The 7,247-nt window shown below is 33.6% G+C and overlaps 1 protein-coding gene across 1 annotated transcript in view; it reads right to left on the bottom strand.

Moving 5' to 3' along the window:
- Positions 1 to 4,158: 4,158 nt before the first annotated feature.
- The window catches only part of LOC134718769 (lysophosphatidic acid phosphatase type 6-like), a gene marked incomplete in the record, with an annotated part of 38,447 nt that continues 35,358 nt past the window's right edge, over positions 4,159 to 7,247 (bottom strand). Inside the window, 1 exon segment of the mRNA XM_063581473.1 lies at positions 4,159 to 7,148.

Raw genomic sequence — 7,247 nt, 5'->3', positions numbered from 1 at the left:
TCAGTTGGACCTAAGTACCGCATTTTTATCAAATGTACGCGGGGCGCAGCTTGATACGACGACAGCAGAGTGGTCGAACCATTAACAGTTGGTTTAAGTGTGTACAGTACATTTAAACTTAATACACCTCTGAACTTAGATTTGGATTAAATATTTGACACCCGTCACTGATGATAATTTTCAGACACAAAATAAACGTGGTCAAGGTACTGAACATTTTTTTTGAAATTGGACTTTCCGACTTTTTATGATTCATTATCAAAAATCTAAATACACTCTTAAATTCGGCATATTATATATAGAACCCCAAATAATTCAATTTTGGATCATTTGGACCATTATATTGACCAATTTGATGAAGAGACTTAAAAATTCAAAAACTCTATATTTCAATGCCAAAAACTCTTGTCTTAGATTGACTAACTAAACAATTGTAATTTGTTTACTTGTTTGTAGATCTTGTCATGCTGTTCGTTTCCCCCTTCTATTCAGAGTTTCTTTTTTATCTGTTGAAGTTTTTTGCACACTCACAAAACACAAATGTGGTTAAAATCACCATACAAAACACAAATGTGGGTAAAATCACCGTACAGGGATGCTATCTCCTATATGAAATAAACTGACCGTCAGTAACTAGTTGCTTGTATCGGCTTATCATTCATTGGTCCCTAGAAAACAATGTTAGTCAAACGGTCATTTTTATCTTAACATTATCTGAATAGTCTTGATTCAATTTTTAGACTGATCCACTGCTGAAAATTCAGTACCATTAAAGCCTTTCGATTATGTTTCTTACTGTTCATACAGTTCCTTTCCATCAAATTCAGCATAATGTTGATGTATATACACAGACACTTGTTTCTATATCCATGGGAATTAAGATCGACTATCCATCGTATATATAGAAGCTTCTATATATATGGATAATCGACCTTCCCATGGATATAGAAACAAGTGTCTGTGTGTATACATGTAATAAAATAACAACGATGAAGACGGAATTAGGTCCAACTGCCTATAGTATCTGAGAAACAGACTTAATCATGAAAACTTAACATTGACAAGTATACCATGAAAATGAGGTCAAGGTCAAATAATCCTTGCCATACTGACATGTCACGGTACATTTTAATAGTTCCATATTCTAAATGCTGTTAATTCAGAAATTATTGCGATTTGTTTACAATTGAGAAAAATACGACATGGGTTATATTCGGAATAATTTAAACTCGTATTTTGAAATGTATTGTATGTAATATACAGTTATGAGACAGTTTATCGCCCCAGTTTACACATCAAACCTCCCGAGAAAATGTGTTTAATCCTAATACAATGTAATAGCAGTGGCGGATCTAGAAATTTTCATAAGTAGGGGCCATCTGGCTGCCTTAGAGGGGGCATGCTCTTGTCAGGCTTCAGTGATTCCCTATAAAAAAAAAACTTCTTTTTTTTCTCAAAAGGGGGTCCTGCACCCCCCCCCCCCCCCCCCCCCCCCCCTAAATCGGCCTCTTAAATAGATATAACTGATATTAAAGCAACATTTATTGTCCTTCAACATAATCAGGGTATCTAGAGAAATTTGAAATCAAAGATGTAAACACACATATATATACAATATATATACATTCCACATAAATATAAACATTGATAGAAATATAATTCAAAAGTTAATACAGGATCTTTCTCAATATCGCAAAAATTAAATTATCATCATAGTTAAATCGTATTTTTTGTCTAAAATGGCAATATCGTAATGATAAATGCAAGCACTAATTTCTGAACTTACAGTATTATTGGCTTATTAACTGTTGTTTTTGCAAATATGACTTTACCACGAAAACTAAACCTTGATCCCTGATCAATAAAACAAGTTCGAAATCAAGTAACCCTGTCTGATAAATAAACTCGTCATAGATACCAGGACTAAATTTTGTATATACGCCAGACGCGCGTTTCGTCTACAAAAGACTCACTCAGTGACGCTCGAATCCAAAAAAGTTAAAAAGGCCAAATAAAGTACAAATTTGAAGAGCATTGAGGACCTGAGGGACATGCATGAATCCCATATATTTGATCTCTTATGAGTAAATTCAATTTACACAAAATAAATGTTAAGCACTTTGAACACTGAAATTGCAAGCATAAACAAATATATTACATTTAGCTTCATAGATATAGGAAGATGCGGTGTGAGTGCCAATGAGACAACTCTCCATGTAAATAACAATTTAAAAAAAGTAAACCATTATAGGTCAATGTACAGTACTCATTGAAATCGGCTGTAAACCACTGTCTAAGGTAAGGGGACGGGAAGGCTTGATGTAGAGCAAGGAACCTGTAATTGAGTTGTAGTCATTTTTCTTTATTGTAATGACAAGGATTTGTATAGTTAGTCTAACTTTACAAATCCTTGGTTTTGCTTAGTTTGTTCTCGTGCTGTGCCCTACTCAACGGACTCGTGTAGGGGAAGGCTGGCGCCTCCAAACATGTTTAAACCATAAAAATTGTGTATATGCCTCTCCCAAGTAAGGAGCCTGTAGTTAAGGGGTTGTCTTTGTTTCATGTCTGTAATATTTTTTCGTAAATTATTTTATTTCAAGTTTTCTCAATATTAACCGTTTCACATTTTTTATGTATTAGCCTTTTATAGCTGACTACCATCTTCACTAGCCAAGGGTTACGATCCACTCCCGCACCAAGAGAGCGGTAGTGGATCGTAACCATTGGCTAGCGAAGATAGCCGACTATAGGATGTGTTTTATTCATTGTTAATTGCTGTACAGTTGACTGTTTACACCACCTTCATTCGAACTTTGGTTGATAGTTGTCTCATTGGCAGTAATGCCCTCTTTACTATCATTTTACTATTTACCGGATTTGTTATCACATAAGCAACACGACGGGTGCCACATGTGGAGCTGGATCTGCTTTCCCTTCCGGAGCATCTGAGATCACCCCTAGTTTTTGGTGGGGTTCGTGTTGTTTATTCTTTAGTTTTCTATGTTGTGTCATATGTACTATTGTTTGTCTGTTTGTCTTTTTCATTTTTAGTCATGGCGTTGTCAGTTTGTTTTAGATTTATGAGTTTGACTGTCCCTTTGGTATCTTTCGTCCCTCTTTTATACACAAATTATATATATAATGGCCCTATTTCTTATAGAACGAGAAAGAGACCAACACAAACACTTAACCATGACAAATGAACCATGAAAATGAGGTCAAGGTCATATATCAACCAAATTAGAGATGTACACACACTTTAGTAGTTAGGTTTTTTTTCCAACAATAAGTGCCTGTAATAGAGTAAGAGAAAACTGCACATAATTGAAATGGGAGCAATCTGTCAACCTTTGACCTTTGACCTAGAAAGTTGTTTGATAAACATGTCAAGTATAAACTTTGAAACCATAAGGGTTCTCAACAGAATGAAACAAACTTTACCATAGGTCATGGGGTTGTAAACTGTTTACGACCTTTGATCCAGGAAATTGTTCAATTATAACAGTTCTCTAGATATACAGCTGACACAATTTGTTACAGACCGATGGAAGGACATACATACTGATCACTATATATAGGGGGCCACACATTCGGTGGAGCCTTTACAAGAATGTGTCAAAAGTACACTGATTCCATACTCACACTATCTTACATTGTCTTATCGGGGCCTTTTATAGCTGACTGTGCGGTATGGGCTTTGCTCATCACATTGTTGAAGGCTGTACGGTGTCTGTGTCATTTTGGTCTTTTGTGGATAGTTGTCTCATTGGCATTCATACCAGATCTTCTTTTTTTATACCTCAAATTAGAGTGTTGACCCCAATTTCACGGTCTTCTTAACATAGAAATGATAGTGCCTGCTTCTGGTTAAATTTTTAGTCAAGTACTACATTGTTTTCTTGTATTATTTTAATTTTAGTTTCTTGTGTACAATTTGGAAATTAGTATGGTGTTCATTATCACTGAACTAGTATATATTTGTTTAGGGGCCAGCTGAAGGACGCCTCCAGGTGCTGGAATTTCTCGTTACATTGAAGACTTGTGGCTGTTGGTGACCTTTTGCTGTTGTTGTTTTATTTGGTCGGGTTGTTGTCTCTTTGACACATTCCCCATTTCCATTCTCAATTTTATACTAAACCATTCTTAGAAGAAAAGAAGAAAAGCTGAAAAATAATTTATTTGTTTGAAGACAAGTGGAACATCAATACATGAAGACCAATGAAGCTATATTATAACAAAGTGTTGTATTTGTACACTTACCAACAATCTGTACATTTGTTCTTTTATTTTTGTTATACATGTACATGTCTATATTAAAAATAGATAACTAATCATTGTGTATTTGTAGATTGGTATTGTTTAATCAGGGGCGGATCCAGCCATTTTAAAAAGGGGGGGGGGGGGTTCCAATTGCACATCCCAATTCAAATGCATTGATCCTCCAAAAAAAAGGGGGGTTCCAACCCCCGGAACCCAATCCCCCCCCTTCTGGGTCCACGCCTGTTAATTATGTAGTTCAGGGTCTAGAGAGCCTTATTGAAAAATGAAAATCGTTGAATTCAAATGAGATATTTTCTTAATATAAATTAGGCAACAGTAGTATAATGGTGTGAACAATGTCGCTTTTATTTTCTATATTATTTAAAAATTTTGTCTACAAATCTCTATTCTTTATAAATTTTGCCATTTATTCTCCATTCTTAATTTTTTGGGGCCTGTTTGCAGTTGCAGATCCTCAACTTTTTGTAAGGGGGCCCACTGACTCCATCAGTGAATCCCATAATAATCAATAAATTTTTTTCCACAAAAAGGGGGGGACTAGCCCCTTGGGGGCCCCTGATCTGCCTATGATTCAAATGTCTCTATCCTACATGTATTCAGACCCTCATATTCTCCAAGTGAAAAACAATATCAAGAAATGATGTGATACATGTACAATCACAAATGAGGTTGTGTAGGTAAAATCAGATAATCACAATTTTTTGGCCAATAAAATCACATATACATTAATTATGTTTTTCAACAAGATATTCAGATAATCAGAAATAAAATCCTAAATAATCAAATTATCAGATAATAATTAAATACTTCACCAAGAAATCACATAATTAGAAAACCCCACGAGTAAACTCACAAGTGAGGTTCCAAACAGACATGAGGCAAATAAATATTTGGCAGGAATAAAGTAGATTTTTGAAATCTCACCCCTCTCCATTTTTTTTCTGTAATTTTTATTGCAAAGGCAATCAAACATTTCCCTGAAACATTTCCCTGAAACCAGTTTTAGTTTTAAATTTTTGCAAAGGATTTTTTTTGTACATACAAATTTAATTGATGTTTTCTCAAGGTGATAGTTCCCAATGAACTAAACAGAGATCAATAACTATAATTGTATTCATCTAATGAGATAGTACACTTTTCAAACACTACAACTGATTCTGGGGATAGTTTTGATCTAGGCCTTCACAATAATGTGTGCATGACTTTTGAGTTTACACAGGCTTTAGGTAACCACAAATCTAACCTTAGACCTGTGTAACTGTACATAACATAAAGGAAGCTGGCTTGTCATGTTGTATGTTTTTTGTCAGATTTTCAGAATCCTCTAGTTTTATCCATTTGAATGCATTGAAAAGAATTCCCCAGTGACCCCCCTTTTTCTTTTTGTTAATCGTTTACATGTATAATGATAAGCCATCTGTAAAAGTCTTATAAAATTTTAATAACAGTTTTTGAGAACTTCAACTTGACAATGATAAAGCTATCAAAAGTTAAGAGAGAATATTTTCCATCAAAAATTTCAATGGCTAATACATGTATCTCGAAAACAAGCACAGTGACATATTTTGTTTTGCTCTATGGATTCTTATTTAATCCTCTATCTATATAAACTAGTGTTTTAAAAATTTAATTACTTTGAAACTGAGAAGCGAAATTCCCTTCAACAATGTTAAATTGAATAATAAAACCATTCTGCCTCTTTTCAACTAACTTCCATTGCTTGTTATAACTTAATTTTTTTTTAAATAATAAAGTTTTCGTCATACAAAATTGGTATTTGATAATTGACAAAATTTAAAAAGACAATATAAATACATTATACTACACAAAAGGATTTTGGGGGATTTATGTGAACTATGGGGAATAAACATATGGATTGTTCCAAACTATATGAATGGAGAGCATGGAAGATGCTTATTTAAAACTTAAACCAACAATAAAATACAAATTTTCATTTTACTAACAAATTCAAAGGAAATTGTGACCACCTATATTTTTTTTAGAATGCCTTCAAATTTAACTCCACACCTGATAAATTTTGGAACAGTCCTAAGAATAGGGGTACACAAACTGTGTATAAAATAACAATTTCAATGAATTCAATAATAGTAATTTACATTCAATTAATAAATAACATTAACAATACCAATTTTATTTCACCAATTAACACGTTTTTTATGACAATACTAAACCCAAATGTTTATATAATTAGCTTACCTCATAAAAAAAAAAGAAATGTTAAAATATTGAGACAAATTCAAATGGACTTTGTTCTGTTATACAACTTGTAGAAAAATACTATTGTAGAAAAAAAAAACATTTGGAGTATTTACAGACATTCTCATCACATATAGAAAGCTTTCAAAATGACAGCAAACAGGGATTTTTTTGCATTACTATTGCCACTAACTCAAGAAGGACAAAATTAACCATTGTAAATATTGATCATGACCTCCAGTTTGTCAACAATATCAATATGTTAAAAATGTGAAAACTATTGGTTGAACTTTCTAAATTTCTTGCACAGAAACAGCTGGGGCTGCCTTCAGATTAATAACCAGACTTTTTTGTTTTGAAAAAACAACACCCTCTATTTGATGTATTAATGGATGTACTTTTAGGAGGAAAACACTATAATCATGATAATGGAATAGAATATTAACCATGCTGCCGTACTTTACTGATACACTAAGATGGATTTTAAATGTGCTAGTTCACAAGGTAACAGTCAGTAGGAAAACATGTCACCCTATAGCTTCCCAGACATATTAATTCATTTTGACTCAATGCCTTTGATCTCATGCTGTGTGCAGATACATATTGATAGGACTTGGGTTTGACCAAGAAAGGGTTCAAACCCCAACTTCCTACATTCCAAGTAAACAGTGAACACCCTACCATTAGGCCACTGGTGCTGTTAGCCTATTTTGATATTTTATTAAATATGTGGAGATTGACAATTTGAT

This window comes from Mytilus trossulus, chromosome 5 (assembly GCF_036588685.1).
Source record: "Mytilus trossulus isolate FHL-02 chromosome 5, PNRI_Mtr1.1.1.hap1, whole genome shotgun sequence".
In the NCBI taxonomy this organism is placed as follows: Eukaryota; Metazoa; Mollusca; class Bivalvia; order Mytilida; family Mytilidae; genus Mytilus; species Mytilus trossulus.
Note: the sequence above shows the minus strand (reverse complement) of the source record. Positions and strands in the feature narration are given on the sequence as shown.